The sequence below is a fragment of the Panthera uncia genome (assembly GCF_023721935.1).
Source record: "Panthera uncia isolate 11264 chromosome A3 unlocalized genomic scaffold, Puncia_PCG_1.0 HiC_scaffold_11, whole genome shotgun sequence".
Lineage (NCBI taxonomy): Eukaryota > Metazoa > Chordata > Mammalia > Carnivora > Felidae > Panthera > Panthera uncia.
In genome coordinates, this window is record NW_026057578.1 from 15,809,485 (window position 1) to 15,828,819 (window position 19,335).

Below are 19,335 nucleotides of genomic sequence, written 5' to 3' on the forward strand. Positions count from 1 at the left end.
TCTTTCCATGAACACAAAGTGAGGGCCCATTATGCTAGGATATATAAAGGTCCAGTGAAGGACTCCAGTCCTCAACAAGTTAAGAGTTTGGTACCAAATAAAAAATGAATGCAAAAATAATTACAGAAGAGAACTATCTGTGAGAAACGCTATAAAAAGCAAAGTTCAAACAAAGTGCTATGTGAACTGGGAAAAAAAAGTCACATCAGGACATCTTCCATTACGCTGAACTCTCTGGGGCAGCTCAAACTTTGTGTATGAAACAGTAAACATTAACTTAAAATCAGTTAGTGACCCGCAAGAAGAAATGGAGCTAAATCCAAAAGCAAAATTAGGGCTGGAATTCCCACGTGCCATTTTTTATGTTAGTATAAGCATTTCCAGATTGTGAAATCTGGGCCTGTCAGTGAAAAGGGGCAGGATTCCTCTGAAGTCCTGTGATCAAAACATACTGACTGGAGAAGATCTAGCTGTAAAGAAGCTCACCAGAACACCAACTATAACACTAAAAACTGAGCAACAATGTAAATGTCCAACAATTGGGTTTGGTGATATTATTCATTTCAAATGATGCACGGTAATCCATATGTAACAATTAAAAAAATAAAGACATTCTCTCCCTGATGAGATCAGGACTAATCATGGTAAAAATTCATTAAAAAAACAAAAACATAAATAGCCAATTAAAGAGAGAAAGCATTAAAAATGTATGATTTGCCTAATACTTGGGGAGACCAAGGCGTTTTCTTTGAAAATAAGTTCTAGTAATTAAAGTTCCTGCATGAACCACACCCATGATGCATGTCTATGTTTTCTAGTTTTTACTGGAAAGACATGTGAAGTAGTCTCAAGGCAAAGTCCTATATTTTGATGAATTTTTTCCTCAATCTTTTCAGAGGTCTCTTCTATCTCTAATTTAACAAGAAGTTTATTTTTGTCCTTTACCTTTACCAGGTCTTTCAAACACATTAAACTTATTTATTTATTTATTTATTTATTTATTTATTTTAATTGGAAACACTTTGAATATTTTTTTAATGTTTTATTTATTTTTGAGAGAGAGAGAGAGAGAGAGACAGAGTGCAAGCAGGGAAGGGGCAGAGAGAGAGGGAGACACAGAATCCCAAGCAGGCTCTAGGCTCTGAGCAGTCAGCACAGAGCCCGACGCGGGGCTTGAACCCATGAACTGTGAGACCATGACCTGAGCCGAAGTCGAACGTTCAACCGACTAAGCCACTCAGGCGCCCCACATTAAACTTATTTTTCACAAAACAATGTCTTTTTTTTCCCCCTTTATGTCCCCAAATCTCATTAGCCTATGTAACAGTTATTTTGTAATCACAAGAGCAAGTAAAATTGGCGCAAATAGGCTTGGGAACAAACCCAGCTGACTCTCGGTCATCACCATCACCACCATCACCATCAGCAGCAGCATCGTGACAGATATGTACAATTGTTCACTCTGTGCCAGGCACTGTCCTAAACACTCTACATACATCAAATCCTTTAACCCTCACAGTCTAGGTACTACTGTGACCATCATGTTACAAGTAAGGAAACTGGGGCACAGTGAAAGTAAGGAACTTACCTGAAGCCACACAACTAGCAAATAGTAGAGTGAGAATTCACATGAGGCAGTCTGGTTCCAAGTTGGTGACCTTAAATGTTTATTTACTTATTTTGAAAGGGAAAGAGAGAGAGAGAGTGTGCACAAGCAGGGGAGAGGCGGAAACAGGGGGAGAGAGAGAATCCCAAGCAGGACACACGCTGTCAGCGCAGAGCCTGACGCGGGGCTCGATCCCACAACCTGCGAGATCATGACCTCAGCCAAAATCAAGAGCCAGTCGCTCAGCAGACTGAGCCCCCCAGGTGCCCAGGTTGGTGACTTTAACCACTACACTCAAACACCCTAAACCCAAACAGGTGAGAGCTGCGCTGTGCTGGCGCTGTGGAGCAGAGCTGCCCCACACCAGTGTCTGCAATCCCATTTCTGGGCTGCTCACTACAGTAATGACCAGTCATCTGTGGCTTTTCGAGAGAGAAAATGACTTTTTAAATGACATCAACTAAAATTTAAACGGCCACATGTGGCTAGTGGCTATTGTATTTGACTGCACAGTATAGAGTTGCTTACTGGCTGAGAACATTCAGAGGGCCATGGAATTAAACACTACGTTTTATAGTGAAAATGAAGAGGATCTGTTACTCTAGCATCTGTTAAGTGGAGATGAAGAAGCTTCTCCTATGTATTAACTGACATGAAAAGATACTCATGGGGTGCCGGGGTGGCTCAGTCGGGTAAGCATTGACTTTGACTCAGGTCATGATCTCACGGTTCATGAGCTCAAGCCCCACATCAGGCTATCTGTCTGCTGTCGGCACAGAGTCCACTTCAGATCCTCTGTCTCCATCCCCCTCTTGTGCATGCTCGCTCTCTCTCTCTCTCTCAAAAAAACCAAAAACCAAACCAAAACAAAAAAACATGAAAAGATACTCATGATGGTGTTAAATGGAAAATATGAACTATAACACATGTAGAATATGATTGAAAAATCATGAATACAGGGGCACCTGGCTGTCTGGCTCAGTCGGTTGAGTGTCTGACTTTGGCTCAGGTCATTATCTCTCAGTTCACGGGTTCAAGCCCTGCATTGGGCTTGCTGCTGTCAGCATGGAGTCTGTTTCGGATCCTCTGTCTCCTTCTCTCTGCCCCTCCCCTATTCATGCTCTCTCAAAATTAAAAATAGAAACTTAAAAAAAAAATGATGATTAGAAAGACAGTAAATATATACCAAACTATGGTTTCCTCCAAATGGAGGGTAGTGGAGATTGTCGGTGCCTTCCGTGGTGGGCACTGCACAGTGCCAGACCTACAGGCATTTTCTCTTCTTCCATAGCAACAGAATCCCTATATTGTTGGGAACAGCAATCTGTCCAACTAAGAGACTACGTTCGCCAGCGTCCCTCACCTATAAGAAAGGACAATAAGATGTAAACTGAATGTGTTGGTTGGGACTTCCAGTACTTTAAAGCACATCCTTTGTCTTCTCCTTTCCTACTTCTTCCTGCCTTGAGGAAGGACTGTTTGGTTAGAGCCAGAAGCCCAGTGGTGACCACAAGGTGACCATGAGAGTTATAGCCATGGATAAGGACAGTGAAGCAGAAAGAGAGAAAGATGTTGACTGCCTGATGGCACTGTTGAACTACCATGCCAGCAACAGACTGCCTACTTTGGACTTAATTTTTTTGAAAGAAAAATAATTTGTCTTATTTATTTTTAAATGTTTTTTAACATTTATTTATTTTTGAGACAGAGAGAGACAGAGCATGAACGGGGGAGGGTCAGAGAGAGAGGGAGACACAGAATCTGAAACAGGCTCCAGGCTCTGAGCTGACAGCACAGAGCCCGATATGGGGCTTGAACTCACGGACCGCGAGATCATGACCTGAGCTGAAGTCAGACGCTTAACCGACTGAGCCACTCAGGCGCCCCTAATTTGTCTTATTTAAAGCACTGTTATCAGCAGCCAACAGAATTCCTAGCCAGCCAATCTATTCAGAGGCCATTCCTCCTCTTCAGAGAAAAACATCCTAATAGAAACACAATTCTGTTCTTGATTGGCCTAAAGATAATTTCGTCCCCCTCATAAATAACTTGTTCAAGAACCAGGCCTAAGCCAAAAGGCGCTGCATTGCCTTGATGACAGCAAATGGTTCAAGAATGGGCACATGACCCAATACAGGCCAATGAGATTTTAGGATTAGTATACTGGGGGCTTCTGAGAAAATTTTTCACTTAGAAGAACAGAGGAAGAGAGAATCTTTCAATTCCTTTGGTGGGTGCTACACACGGACCTGGGGCCCAGAACTGCCACAGCTCTTTTGCTGCTGGCCTAAAGATGAAGCCAACAACTTAGGAAGGGCACCACCAAGAGAATCTGAGGGAAAGAAGCCTGGCAATGGATTAAGTTAATGTTGAAGTCAGTCTTACCTCTGGAACAAGTACAAGTTATATGAGCCAAAAACATGCACACTCTTCAAAGAGATTATCTTAAAGGCAATGGAATAGGTGCTAACAGTTATTCAAATACTGTGAGAAAGGCAAATAAGTCAAGTCTTATTACAGACCCCAGGGGCATGCCAAGTTGGGCATCAAAATATTTCTGCACCTTTCCCTCTCCCCTGCTCATTTGCACTCTCTCTCTAAAAAAAAAAAAAAATCTTTAAAAAAAAAAAAGAAGCTTTTGTTCTTCTACAGGCTTTTGCAAAAAAAGATTACTGAATACATGTACATGTTTCAAAGGCCTCATAATAATGACAACAATTAACATTTAGATGTCCAGTACTTACTACCTGCCAGGCCTTGTGCTGAGCCCTTTAGCTCATGCAATCCTCATGAGCTAGTTATATCCATTTTACAAATGAGGAAATGCTGAAGCTTAGGAAGAAAAGCTAAGTAACTTGTGCACAAAAGTAGAAAGTGCCTGGGCCAAGATTTGAAGTCATGTCCAAAGGACTCCAATGCCTCTTCACCATGACTTTGTATTGCTTCCTTAGGATACATAAAAACACATCTAGGATTTCCCCAAGACTGCGTTATTTTAAAATATGCTATTCTCCAGGGGTGCCTGGCTGGCTCAGTTGGTAGAGCATGCGACACTTGATCTCGGAGTTGTGAGTTCAAGCCTCACACCAGGTTACTTAAAAATAAAATAAAATAAATATACATATATACTGTTTTCTTGAACCTCTGAGCATACTATATTCATCAAACTACAAGCCCCAGTTTTTTGGTCTGGAAAATATGGCCATATGGACCACGTGTAACATGCAGAGATCATCAAGAACCACTGATGTTAACCCTTGTGCACACAAAAAAGCAATATAATTAGATATGTTTAACTGATGTTGAACGGTAGGATGAAACCACCAACTTTTCTATTCTTTTTCAATTTCCTTTTTCTAAAAAAATTAAGTTTATTTATTTATTTTGAGAAAGAGAGAGAGAGGGGGAGAATGAGTGGGGGATGGGCAGAGAAAGAGGGAGAGAAGGAGAATCCCAAGCAGGCTCCTCTCTGACAGCGCAGAGCTCAATGAGGAACTGATCTCACAAACTGCAAGGTCATGCATGACCTGAGCCAAAACCAAGAGTCAGATGCTTAACTGACTGAACCACCCAGGCGCCCCTTCAAGTTTCCTTTCGGGGGTAAGGAGAAGCACACAGTAGGTAGGTTTGTGGAAATAAAAGTGAGAGAACAGAAGATAACTCGTATTTACAAAGTCCCTTCTAGTGGTCAGGTTTTATAATAGTTAACTCTCAAAGGATCTCATGAGACATTTCATAGATAAAGGAAGTGACTAAAAGACTTTGCCCAAGGTTACGCTGATCTGCCTGAAACCCAAGTTCTTGTTCTTTCCACTGTGTAACTCCGCATTCCCACAAGCTCTGGCATTTCCCAAATGTTGGTTAGAACAGTGACGCTGAGGGGCGCCTGGGTGGCACAGTCGGTTAAGCGTCCGACTTCAGCCAGGTCACGATCTCGCGGTCCGTGAGTTCGAGCCCCGCGTCAGGCTCTGGGCTGATGGCTCGGAGCCTGGAGCCTGTTTCCGATTCTGTGTCTCCCTCTCTCTCTGACCCTCCCCCGTTCATGCTCTGTCTCTCTCTGTCCAAAAATAAATAAAAACCGTTGAAAAAAAAAAAAAGAAAAAAAAAGAACAGTGACGCTGAGGTCACAGGAACCCTATGCCATTTTGTTAGCTTCTCCCTGGAAATATTATTTTAATTAAGTTTCAGTGACTTTCAACCATGATGCCTTCAGCTTTAATAGATTATCCATAAGAAAATAAACTAAGTTGAAAAGATCTAATGCCTCAGGTTTTAACTTAGAAATCACAAGGATATAGGTAGCATGTTTCAAATAAGTGGATTTAAAATAATACACTCAGTATTTATTTTATTAGGCAGTAAAATACAGTCAGAAAACAGGAAAATATTAAGCTTTGGTACAAATATTCAAATAGAAACACAGTCTAGTCTCAAAAGTACACTCAAAAAGTACACTCAAAAAGTACACAGAAAATCACTCAAAAAACCGCACCCAAATCTGCCTCATGTACAATTAAATTGTTTATGAAAATTTAGAAGTTATACATTTTAAAATTTTTTTCAATGTTTTTATTTTTTTGAGCAAGAGACAGAGTGTGAGCAGGGGAGGGGCAGAGACTTTTGAGAGAGAGAGCACAAGTGGGGGAGGGCGGCGAGAGAGAGGGAGACACAGAATCTGAAGCAAGCTCCAGGCTCCAAGCTGTCAGCACAGAGCCCAACGCGGTGCTTGAACTCATGAACTGCAAGATCATGACCTGAGCCGAAGTCAAACGCTTAACAGACTGAGCCACCCAGGTGCCCCTAAAAGTTATATTTTTAAATGACACATCTATGATTATCTCATTTTCTTTTCTTTTTTAATTTTTTTTAACGTTTATTTATTTTTGAGACAGAGAGAGACAGAGCATGAACGGGGGAGGGGCAGAGAGAGAGAGAGGGAGACACAGAATTGGAAGCAGGCTCCAGGCTCTGAGCCGTCAGCCCAGAGCCCGACGCGGGGCTCGAACTCACGGACCGCGAGATCATGACCTGAGCTGAAGTAGGATGCTTAACAGACTGAGCCACCCAGGCGCCCCTGATTATCTCATTTTCCAAGTGGTTAAAATCCTCAAATAGAGAATCTTATAGCACAGAAGTAAGAAGTCTTTATTATTCCTTTGATAAAAATAAAAACTAAAAACAAGGGCTTTTAGGTATAAAACATTTTGTTCCCTTTTTCTGTTTGAAAGTTACTGATCACCTGTCTGTGTATTTCCCCAAATCCTACCATTTTCAGAGGCATCCCAACTAGGCTCTAGTTTCTCCCTAATACCCTGTAGCTATTAGTTGTCCCAAACCAAAGGAGAGTGCTAGTCATTTTTTTCAGCAAGAAGGGCGTGCCAGCAGTCCACACAGAAGCAAAGGCAGTGGCTGAAAAATGAAATGGAGCAGGAGGTACAGAAGTCTTACCTATTTTACATTGTGAGACATATTTCAGAAATAATAAACACACAGATCAACAGAAGAGAATAGAGAGCCCAGAAATAAACCCACACATGTACAGTCAATTCATTTATGACAAGGAGCTAAGAATACACAATGGGGAAAGGATGGTTTCTTTAGTAAATGGTGTTGGGAAAACTGGGCAGCACATGTAGAAGAATAAAACTGGGCCACTTACACCACACACAAGAATCAACCCAAAATGGATCAAAGACTTGAACATAAGACCTAAACCATAAAACTAGAAGAAAACATAGGCAGTAAGCTCCTTGACATCAGTCTTGGCTATGATTTTTTTGAATTTGACACCAAAAGCAAAATTAAACATGTGGGACTATATCAAACTAAAAACCTTCTTCACAGCAAAGGAAACCATCAACAAAACTAAAAGGCAACCTACAGAATAGGAAAAAATATTTGCAAATCACATATCTGATAAAGGATTTTTCGTTTTTGTTTTTGTCTTGAGAGAGAGAGAGAGGGTGCAACTGAGAAAGGAGCAGAGAGAGAGAGAGAGAGAGAGAGAGAGAGAGAGAATCCCATGAGGGGCAGAGAGAAGAGAGAGAAGCGGGGCTCACTCGAAGTGGGGCTCATGTTTTACCTGAAGCGGGGCTCTAGCTCACCCAGATATGGGACTCGAACTCACGAATCAGGAGATCGTGACCTGAGCCAAAGTCAGATGCTTAACAACTGAGCCACCCAGGCCCCCTTATAAAGGGTTAATATCCAAATTATACAAAAAACTCACACAACTGAATAGGAAAAAAACCAAACAATCCACTTAAAAAATGTGCAGAGGATCTGAATAGACTTTTTTTTTCCAAAGGAGACATACAAATGGCCAAAAGGTACATGAAAAGGTACTCAACATCACTAAACGTCAGGGAAATGCAAATCAAAACCCATGAGGTATCACCTCATGTCTGTTAGGATGGCTTTTCTCAAAATGACAACAGATAACAAATCCTAGCAAAAATGTGGAGAAAAGGAAAACCTTTACACTGTTGGTGGGAAAGTAAGTTGGTAGACACTATGGGAACACTATCGAGGTGCCTCACAAAATTAAAAATACACCTACCCTATGATCCAGCAATTCCACTTCTGGTATTGATATGAAGGAAATGAAATCTCTATTGTGAAAAGATATTTGCACCTCCAAGTTCACTGCAGCATTATTTACAATACCCAAGACATAGAAACAACCTAAGTGTCCATTGACAGAAGAATGGATAAAGAAAATGTGGTATATATACACAATGCAATATTATCCAACTATGAAAAAGAAGGAAATCCTGCCATTTCCAACAACATGGATGGAACTTGAGGGCATAATGCTAAGTGAAATAAGTCAGAGAAAAACAAATACTATGATCTCACTTATATATGGAATCTTAAAAAAAAAAAACAACAACAACCATTGACAGGAGAACAGATTGGTGGTTGCCAGAGATGGGGGTGGGGATGGCAAAACAGGTAAAGGCAGTCAAAGTACAAATTTCCAATTATAAGATAAATAAATCCTGGAAATGTAATTAATGTACAGCACAGTGACTATAGTTAACTAGATATAGTTAACAATATAAGACCAATGTCAAATGTATTATATGTTTGAAAGTTGTGAAAAGAGCAAACCTTAAAAATTCTCATCACAAGAAAAACAAAACAAAACAAAAATTTGTAACTATGTGTGTTCATGGATATTAACTAAATTTATTTATTTATTTATTTATTTATTTTTGAGAGAGAGATACCTGAGCCAAAATCAAAAGTCAGATGCTTAACAGACTGAGCCACTCAGGTGCCTCCTCCCTGCTTTTTTGAGGGTGGATGTTAATTAAATTTATTGTGGTAATCATTTCATAATATTACATATATCAAGTCATTTTGTTGTATACCTAAAACTAATACAATGATAAATATCGATTACATCTCAACAGTAATAAAAAAGAATCTTGTAATACAGCTTTAATCATTTCTGGAATAAGGAGAGGTTAAAAACAGACATAAAGTGGGGCGCCTGGGTGGCTCAGGTGGTTGAGCGTCCAACTTTTTTTTATGTTTATTTATTTTTGAGAGAGAGAAAGACAGACAGAGCATGAGCTGGAGAAGGGCAGAGAGGGAGGGAAACATAGAATCTGAAGCAGGCTCCAGGCTCCGAACTGTAAGCACAGAGCCTGACGCGGGGCTCAAACTCAGACTGCGAGATCATGACCTCAGCTGAAGTCAGAGGAGCATCCAACTCTTGATTTTGGCTCAGGTCATGATCCCAGGGTCGTGGGATCAAGCCCTGCATCAGAGCTCCATGCTGAGCATGGAGCCTGCTCACAATTCTCTCTCTCTCCCTCTATCCCTCTCCTCTGCTTGCACTCTCTTAAAAAAAAAAAATAAAAAAAAGACATAAAGTAAAATACGTTCATTATTTTAAAAAGAAGTAATAGATAATATTTACTGAGTGGTTCTCATAGGAAGGCTGTGCTAAGTGCTTTTACTACTGTGCTCAGTGCTTTAACTATATATTTAATCCTTGTAACAATTCTATGCAGTAGATACTATTATTAAGGAACTTATTCAGCATCATACATTTATTCAGAATATTTCCAGGATTTGGTAAACCCTTAAAATTTTGCTCCCCCACTTACTGGCTGATTCTGAACAACTGACTCTCTGAATCTCAGTCTCCACAGCTTTAAAATGTTAACTATATACTATAGTCCAACATCTGCATTTTCTAATCGCTTATCACTGGTGTCACTAAATATCCCATCTTCCCATGTCCTAAACCAATTCCAATCGAAGTCTGAATAGTATTAGGGCTACCTCTGTTTTGCCATCATGTGCATGGGAGGTCTGGCTGCCTTACCCCGTTCCCATGCCCCAGAAGCCAACCAACAGGCTGAGTCTGTTTCTCTACCTGTCCACTCCTGACGTCTTTCCCCTTTCCCAACCAATTCATCTTGCTGAGGTTCCAGCATGACTTTTATTATTTTTTTTAAGGTTTTATTTTTAAGTAATCTCTACACCCAACATGGGGCTCAAACTTACAACCCTGAGATCAAGAGTCGCACGCTCTACCAACTGAGCCAGCCAGGCACCCCTCCAGCCTGACTTTTAATGATACCAGTATTTTTTTTTTTTTAACGTTTATTTATTTTTGAGACAGAGACAAAGCATGAATGGGGGAGGGTCAGAGAGAGGGAGACACAGAATCTGAAACAGGCTCCAGGCTCTGAGCTGTCAGCACAGAGCCCGACGCGGGGCTCGAACTCACGGACCGCGAGATCATGACCTGGGCCGAAGTCGGCCGCTTAACCAACTGAGCCACCCAGGCGCCCCTAATGATACCAGTATTGAGTGGAGTCATCTACATCATCCTCAAGGGTAAAAGAGAATCAAAAACAAATCCCTGAAGAGTTCACATTTCTTCTACTTGAATACTAGAAGATTAGGTCACTGGGGTAATGCAATTTTGGTTAACTGGCAGTCACCCAAACAAGCCTTTAAAGGAAATTCTAAAATGGATCAATATACTGTACTATCTGATAAATAGTACATTTGAACATAATTGAATCCTTGACTAACTAAAAAAGTTGCTATATTTCAGGGGCGCCTGGATGGCTCAGTCGGTTGAGCGTCCGACTTCCACTCAGGGTCATGATCTCCCGGTCTGTGAGTTCAAGCCCTGAGTTGGGCTCTGTGCTGACAGCTCAGAGCCTGGAGCCTGCTTCCCATTCTGTTTCCCTCTCTCTCTGCCCCTCCCCTGCTCATGCTCTGTCTCTCTCTCTCTCTCTCTGTCAAAAATAAACATTTAAAAACAAAATTTAAAAAGTTGCTATATTTCAGGGTGGTCATCTGAACACTGGGACAATTTGGTTTTGGCCAAGACCTCAATAAGAAATGCATTCTAGGGGTGTCTGAGTGGCTCAGTTGGTTGAGCCTCCAACTTCGGCTCAGGTCATGATCTCGTGGTTCGAGAGTTTGTGCTGACAGCTCAGAACCTGGAGCCTGCTTCAGATTCTGTGTTTCCTTCTCTCTGTCCCTCTCCTACTCGCTCTCTCCCTCTCTCTCTCTCGAAAATAAATAAACATTAAAAAAAAAGAAAAAAATGCATTCTATATTATGGCTTCCAGATATACACAGAAAGAGCTGAAACAAAAGTTTTACAAACCAAAGCTTATTCTTCTTACATGAGATGCACTTTTTTTTCCGTTATTTCTATTCTAATTTTTTATTTTAAAAAAATGCTGGAACTTCTCCCCCAGATAATTCTTTAACATACTAATGTATAATAACAATGTGTAGTTTGAAAAACACTGACATAAGCAGCCTTTCCACTGTGTGGTTTTGCCAATACACAAGACCAACCTAAGAAAACAATGTTGTGAACAACCAGTATTAGACACAGCATATGGGCTCTATTTTTTAAAAATATATGTTAAGCTGAATCATTAATTGAGAGATTTTTCTCCATCTATCACAGCAGAGAATACAGGACAAAACATTCCTTTAATATGGAGACAGTGGGATTTAACAGAGTACATGACTTGGTATTAGAAAACCTAGATTCATTTTCCAAACACTAAAGAAATTCTAGATCTGAGCAATGATCATTAAGAGCTGCTAAAATCATTCTGTGAAAGACTAATGAGAAACTTATAATGGATGGACCATGCTAACAACATCTGAACCCCATGATCAATCTTAAAATCACATCCAGGGAGGGGCGCCTGGGTGCCTCAGTTGGCTGAGTGGTTGACTCTTGATTTCGGCTCAGGTCTTGATCCCAGGATTGTGGGATGGAGCCTTGTGTGGGGCTTTGTGCTGAGCATGGAGCCTGCTTAAGATTCATATTCTCTCTCTCTCTCCCTCTCTCTCTCTCTCCCCCGTCCCTCATTTGTGCACATGATGAGATGCATGGCACCACCTATAAAGTATAATGGCCAAAAAAATTAAGGGAAGAGAGGGACACATTAAAGGGATGCAACCAACAAAATCAAGAATGTGGTAAGTCGTACAGGACAAATGACCTAGTTTTTCAACAAATAAAAGCAAGGGGAATGGGGGGAGAAAGAGGAGGAGATTGCTATAAATGAAAAGACTTAAGAGACAATCGACCAGATGTAATAGGTGGATCCTGTTTGGATCCCAGTTTAATCAATTGTAAAAAGACATTTATGAGACAGCTGAGGAAACTGAATACCAAATAAATACTAGGTGTTTTTTAGGAATTCTACTGTTTGTTTTTCAGGTATGATGATAATGGTATATGATTACAGGGAAAAGGGGGCAAGGGAGAAAAAGTCCTTATCTCTTAGATACATACTGAAGCATTTACAGATAAGATGATCCGTCATCTAAGATATGCTTTAGAATAATCCAGAATGGAAAAAAAAGATCCAAGGTGGAGAGGGAGTAGGGGGTATAGATAGAATAAAACTGACCGTATCTTGGTAACCTATTGAAGCTGGGGTATGGGTATATGGATATTTATCATACTATTCTTTGTACTTTCATATATGTTTAAAATTTTCCATATTAAAAAGCTATAATATAAAAAGAAAATAAAACCTAGATTCAAACTCCAGAGTTTAGTAGATATAGGACTTTGGAATACTCTTGAATACTCTGATCTTCAATTTTCTCATCTAAAAATGGGAATGATAATGATAATCCTTGCCTCACACAATTTTTAGGAGGAATGAAATGAGATCATGGATTCACATCTTTCGGAAATTCAGCCCTTATAAACTGCAAAACTCTTACATATGTTATCATAATAGTTCTCTCTCTCTGCGATGGTATGGAAGCAGACAGAGATTGTAGTTTTGTTGGGTTAGAAACAGGTAGGGGCGCCTGGGTGGCTCAGTCGGTTGGGCATCGGACTTCAGCGCAGGTCATGGTCTTACAATTAGTGAGTCCGAGCCCTGCGTCAGGTTCTGTGCTGACAGCTCAGAGCCTGGAGCCTGCTTCGGATTCTGTGTCTCCCTCTCTCTCCGCCCCTCCCCCACTGACACTCCATCTCTCTCTCTCTCTCTCAAAAATGAATAAATGTTAAAAAAAAAAAAAGAAAAGAAAAGAAACAGGTAATGGGCTGAGTCTCTTAGAACTTCCCCAAATTTTTGTTTTGTAATATCTCCTTAATATGACAGTGTTTACTGTACATTGGCCCTTTTCTCCCAAAAGGAAAGTGTCAAAATTTATTAACAATAAACTGAAGTTCTCCAACTTGAGTTGTTTATATATCTTGTTTACTTCCTCAATTATTCATACTTCCCCTACTAAAGGTAGAAAGTAAATTTACAGGAGACTGTGGTGTTGAGATAAAACTGAATACAATTAGAAATCAATGTAATCTAAATAGCACTTTGTTTGAAATATTCCAGGTGCTTTTCAAGAGCAGATATGTATCTTTCAGCACTAATACTTCATGTCAAATAAAAGGAAATTAGCAGAGGTTCAAGCCTAAGTAACACAAAGGGAAACTTGGCCCCATCTTGCTTCAGCTTGCAGAATGGGTTGAAGGGAATCAGGGTGATCATTCTATAACACAATTCTGATTAAGTCATTTCCCTTCCTTTCAATGGCTTCCCTCTGCTTTCAGGAAAAAGTCCAAATTCCTGAACAAAGGTTCAGGTGGCTGTCCAGCCTTACATCCTCCCTTTTCCCCTAGTCTAAGCCCCTCTAGGACTGATGTCCCTTGTCATCACTGGTGGGGCGAGTCTTCCACTCTCCTCTCCCTTACCTTTTAGTGGTCAAGTCCGGTTAATTCTCCTGAGGTGTCTCTCAAATCTGCCCTCTCCATTCCATTCCTGCTGCCACTGCCCGAGATCAGGCCTTTTTTTAACCTTTACTCCCCCATCTCCCCAAATAGGACATATCCTTATTGCTTTTTCTGATTATAAAACAAGTCATGCTCATAAAAAAATAAATAAATAAGGCAATAAGGAACAAAAGTCTCCCCATGATCTCCTGACATGGACATAAAAAACCTCTCTATTACACTCATATTCATAGCACCATTACTGACAATAGCCAGAAGGTGGAAGCAACCCAAGTGCCCATGTGTGGAATGGATAAACATAATATTTATACATACTATGTACACACAACGTGTACGTATACATACAATAAAATATTATTCAGGGGCACCTGGGTGGCTCAGTAGATTAAGTGTCTTACTCTTGATTTCGGCTCAGGTCATGATCTCACCCGTGGGCTCAAGCCCCAGCCCCACATTGGGCTCTGCACTGACAATGTGAGGCCTGCTCTCTCCCTCTCTCTCAGCACCTCCCTACCCCGCCATCCATGTGCGTGCTCTCTCTCTCTCATAAAATAATAAACTTTTAAAAATATATATTATTCAGCCTTAAAAAGGAAGGAAATCTGACACAGGCTACAACATGGATGAGCTTTGAGGACATTATGCTAACCGAAATAAGTCAGTCACAAAAAGACAAATATTGTACAATTCCATTTATATCAAGTATCTAGAGCAGTCAAATTCATAGATACAGGAAGGAGAAGGGTGGTTGTGGGGGGGGGAGGGCGCTGAGGGAAGGGGGAAAGTGGGAAAAGGGGAAATTGTTCAATAGATAAAGAGTTTCAGTTTTACAAGATGAAGAATTCTGGAGATTTGTTGCATAACAATGTGCATATCCTTAGCACTCTGAGCTATATGCTTAAAATATTTAAGATGGTAAATTTTATGTTATGGGTATTTTGCCATAATTAAAATTAAAAAAAAATTTTTAAAGAACTACTCTTTCTAGACATTTTTCCTATAGATTTGTATGTATACACTTAAAAAAGCAAAAATAGGAACACACTGTACTGTAATGCACTTTTCACACCTAACCATATGATGCAAACATCTTTCTTATATATATAGCTCCCACCTCATTCTTTTTTTTTTTTTTTTTAATATTTGTTCATTTTTGAAAGAGCATGCACAAGGGAGGGAGAGAGAGAGAAGGGGACAGAGGGTCTGAAGTGGGCTCCATGCTGACAGCAGCGAGCCCTAAGCTGGGCTGGAACTCACAAACCTCAAGACCACGACCTAAGCCAAAGTTGGATGCTCAGTGAACTGAGCTACCCAGGCGCCCCTCACCTCATTCTTTTCTAATGGCTAATAGTGCATATCACAGGACTGCATCATAATTTAACCAGTCTGTTTTCAACATTATAAAAACATCACAGTCAACATCTTGCATATTTTCTCAATATGTCTTACAATAGGCATCTGCTTTGTTTTTTACATGCCCGGTTTCTGGTATCAGTATCAATATTTTCCAAAGGAAAAATACCTCCTTCTTATCCAAACATCCATCCTGTACCTAGCCTCCTCCCCTCTAGCCACTCTTGTTCTATGAGGCTAGTTTGTTCCTAGGTATATTATTTTTCATGTTGTTACTTTCATCTCTCCTACAATTTCATTTTCTGACTATTACTGCTTGCATAAAGCTATTGCTTTTTGTCTGTTATACCTGCTTGTTCACTTAACCTTATTATACCTAATTATTTTTACTTAATTCTCTTGAATCTTCTCAGCAGGTCATCGTATCATACGTAGGTAGACAGTCATACTGTCTGCATAGTGACTAAGAGCAAAAGCTCTAGGTGGCTCAGTCCCGTTGAGCATCTGACTCTTGATTTTGGCTCCGATCATGATCCTAGGGTGGTAGGATCCAGCCCTGTGTAGGATTCTGTGCTGAGCGTGGAGCCTGCTTGAGATTCTTTCTCCCTCTCCCCTGCTCCCTTGGCTCTCTTTCAAAAAAAACAAAACAAAACAAAAAAAAGAGTAAAAGCTCTGGCCTCAGGCAGACCTGGATTCAAATCCTGTATGACCTTGGGGAAGCATTTTACCTCAATTTCCTCATCCACAGACTGGGAATCATAATAAAGGCTATCTCACAGGATTGTTCTCAAGATTACATCATTAATTGAGGCTAGTGCATGAAAAGTGCTCAACACTTACTAGTTCAATAAATGTCTAATACAGGACAATAATGAAAATATAACTCACTCCACACTATGCCTTTTATTTTTTGTTGTTGTTGAATTACACTGACATACTCCTTGTCAGCAACTGCCTTGCTTTTCACTTCTTCAAAAAAGTAGAAGCTGTCAGACTCCTCGTAAAGATCTGTGCTGTGGATGTTATCCACTCTTACCTTTTTGGGAAAGTAGTGCCATCCGTTTCCCCTTTCATCTCCTGTATTTTCTCAGCCTCTCTCCTCAGTACTTGGCTCTTTGCCATCAGCATTTAAATCTGCTCACGTCTCTCTCATGCTTAAAACTTCACCTTATTCCCCAATCGCTCTCCAGCCTTCTCTCTCTCCCCTCTCTCCCTTCACAGCCAAACTCTGTGAGCTGCCTACACTTTGTCTTTATTTTCTCACATCCCACTCTCTCCTCATCCTACTGATATATTACATTGAACCTTTGGAAGCTGCCGATATTCTAGATTCCACCCCCATCATTTCACCAAATCTGCTCAATTAGGTCCCCAGTGACCTCTATATTTATTCATCCGAAGGACACATTTTAATGTTTAACTTATCTTACTTGAAACCTAAGCAGGATTCTGCAAAATTAACCTCTTCCTTTGGCTTTCATGACTGCATTCTCCTGTTTTCCTTCGACTTCTCTGGCCATTCCTTCCTAGTATAGTCTAAATGAACACTTCTTCCAAGAGTGTACAACACAGTGGCCTCAAATGATCTAGGCCTTTCTTTCTTTTTTTCAAATCTCTCTTGATGGTTCTCTTCCAATGTTAAGTTTCCAGTTGTACTGGATTCATGTACTATACCCCATAAGTGTACCTTGGAACATGTTTGGAATGCATGCTGTGAGGGCAGGAATCTGAGTCCTTACTGCCCCCACAATGCCTGGTGCATAACAGACGCTTGATAAATATTCTTTGAATTGCCATAAATGAATGGCTGCAATGTGAAAAACAGATAAGAGGAATGAAGACCGAGAAGGAGCACAACTCCCCCCCCCCCCCATCTTTCTGAAACCATACCTCTGATCAAACACATGCAACATACAACACACACTTACTGCATGCTTAAAATCCTTTGATGGCTCCCCAATGCCCCCAAGCTAAAATCCAAATTCTTCAGAAGTTACAAAGGAGATACAAGGAAAGTCTGAAGCAGCACCTGCTTTTCTCTCAAACATCATCTAGCCAGACCACTTCCACTTCTTGGAATCTGTCTCTAGCCAGCCTATGAAATCCTTGCAGATGCCCAAAAAGGCTGCACTCTAGCTCTGGGGCTTTGCACATGCAGCTCTCTCTGCCTAGAACATTGTGCACTTCACAATGCTCATCTGGCCAATACAAAGGCAGCCTTCATGTCTCATTTTGGAAGTCATCTTCTTTGACCACCTTCCCTAGCCTCATTTCCTGAAATCTTAAGTTAACTGCCTTCTCTAGGCATTCACGGTCCCCTGTATGTCCAAAACCATAGCTTGAATCACAATGCATTCCTGTTTATACGGTAAAACCGTGGAGTTCCCTGAGGACAAGACGTCTCATTCACTCCACCCGTGGCGTGGCGATCAGCCCAGGCCCCGGCACACAATACATGCTCAGTGATGGACTTCCTTGTAGTAGTAGCACTGATAAAAGCTCCAAGATATTGGGAACTTACCTGCAAGGGTTTTAAATATAAATTTAGTTTGCCTTATAAGACAGCTATTATTATGCCCATTTTGCAGATGGGAAAACTGATGTACAATGAAGTCAATCCTCTCTGGCCCCAGGAGAGTCGCACCGACACACATTTCCCGCAGTTTTGAGTTATTCCCCAACACCCAAATAAGAGGGGCTTTCTTTTTCTAAGAAACTTGCAGGTCAGGAGGGGCAATGGGCCCAAAATACAGTAAACAGCCAAAAGCGCACTCCAAGCCAGAGCCAAGTGGGGTTGCAGGGCAGGAGGGGGCGCCGCCCCGGCGCGGCGCAGGGGATTAAGGTCTGGCCCCAGCCTCCTTCCCGGGGGTCCCCCGCGCTCCAGCCCCAGGTCTGCTGCGACGAGTCGACGCCGAAGCGGCGTGTTTGGGTCGCGACTGCCCGCCCGGCCCTGCTCACCTGCAGTCCCGCCGCCTCGCTGAGCCGGGGCCGCCGCCGGCCCGCTGCGCCTCCGCCGGGCTGCTTGGCGCCCGCAGCGCGCAGCGGAGCGCGTTGCCTTGGCGACCGGAGCTGCCGAACTCCCGCGGCGGGCGCTACGGCGGCTCGGAAGGGACCGGGACGGTTCGCGTCCCCTTCCGCGGCCCCAGAGCCGCCAGAGGAGGGAAAGGGAGTGGGAGTTGGGGTCCTGAGCCGTGAGGGACCGGGGTGGGGTTTGGCAGCCTGAAACTAGGCCCCAGGAGAAAGGGAAAGGAAAGAAATGCTGAGGGAAAGGGAAACAGTAAGGCGGGGGAGGGGTGGGGACTTGTACCTCGGATCCCGCCTTTGCCTCGGTTTATCTCTCTGTAACCAGATACGGGGACAGTTGGAGGAGAGAACGGGGCCATAGGCGGAAGCTTGCTAGACTGGGAATATTTAAAGACGAGAAAACTGATGTGGGAGGAGTGGCAGATGCGTTTCCCTTTAATCTCAGAAGGGGTGGTGTGGCAAAGAATGAATAAACTTGTTTCTTTGGGCTCAAGGTGAGAATTAGATCATCAGATTGCATTTTAATATGGCAAATTTAGCTTCTGATCAGCAATTATATTTCTTGAAATAACCCTGCAAATATACTGAAACATGGGCACAACGGATATTCATTGCTCCACTGTTTGTAAAAGCAAACTGGTTGAGACCAGTCTAAATGTCCATCAGATGCACCCATAAAATGAATTTCTACAGCAAGAATTAAGAGAGACCGAAATAAGGACGTAAATAAAGTCTAGATAAAGACCTGTCTTCAAGCTCTGCTTACACCAATGGTCTCCAACCTAGTCCTGTCTTTGTATCTACTATTACTTCCAACTTACCAACCTTGCCCCAGTCTATTCTCCACACTGAAGCCAAAATGTCCTTTTTAAAATGTAAACATGATCATGTCCTTCCCCTGTTCAAAACCTTTCAACAACCTTCCCATCATATTTGGAATAAAATCCGGAATTGTTCACCATGTTCAGCTTCATCTCTCACCATTTCCCCTCTTGTTCATGCTCCAGCCACATTGGCCTTGTTTTTAAGTAAATCATGTTTTTAAACACACACACACACACACACACACACACACACACACACACACACACAC

General features: G+C 41.6%; 1 protein-coding gene across 3 annotated transcripts in view; it reads right to left on the reverse strand.

Annotated features, from left to right (window-relative positions):
- The window catches only part of PKIG (cAMP-dependent protein kinase inhibitor gamma), a 409,002-nt gene that overhangs the window by 76,059 nt on the left and 313,608 nt on the right, over positions 1 to 19,335 (reverse strand). Inside the window, exon 1 of one of the 3 annotated variants that reach the window (XM_049650750.1) lies at positions 18,177 to 18,288. The exons of the other annotated variants lie outside the window; for them this stretch is intronic. The gene's annotated coding sequence lies outside the window, so the exon portion shown is untranslated. Of the gene's footprint in view, positions 1 to 18,176; positions 18,289 to 19,335 lie in introns of those variants that run through there. 3 annotated transcript variants of the gene reach the window in all.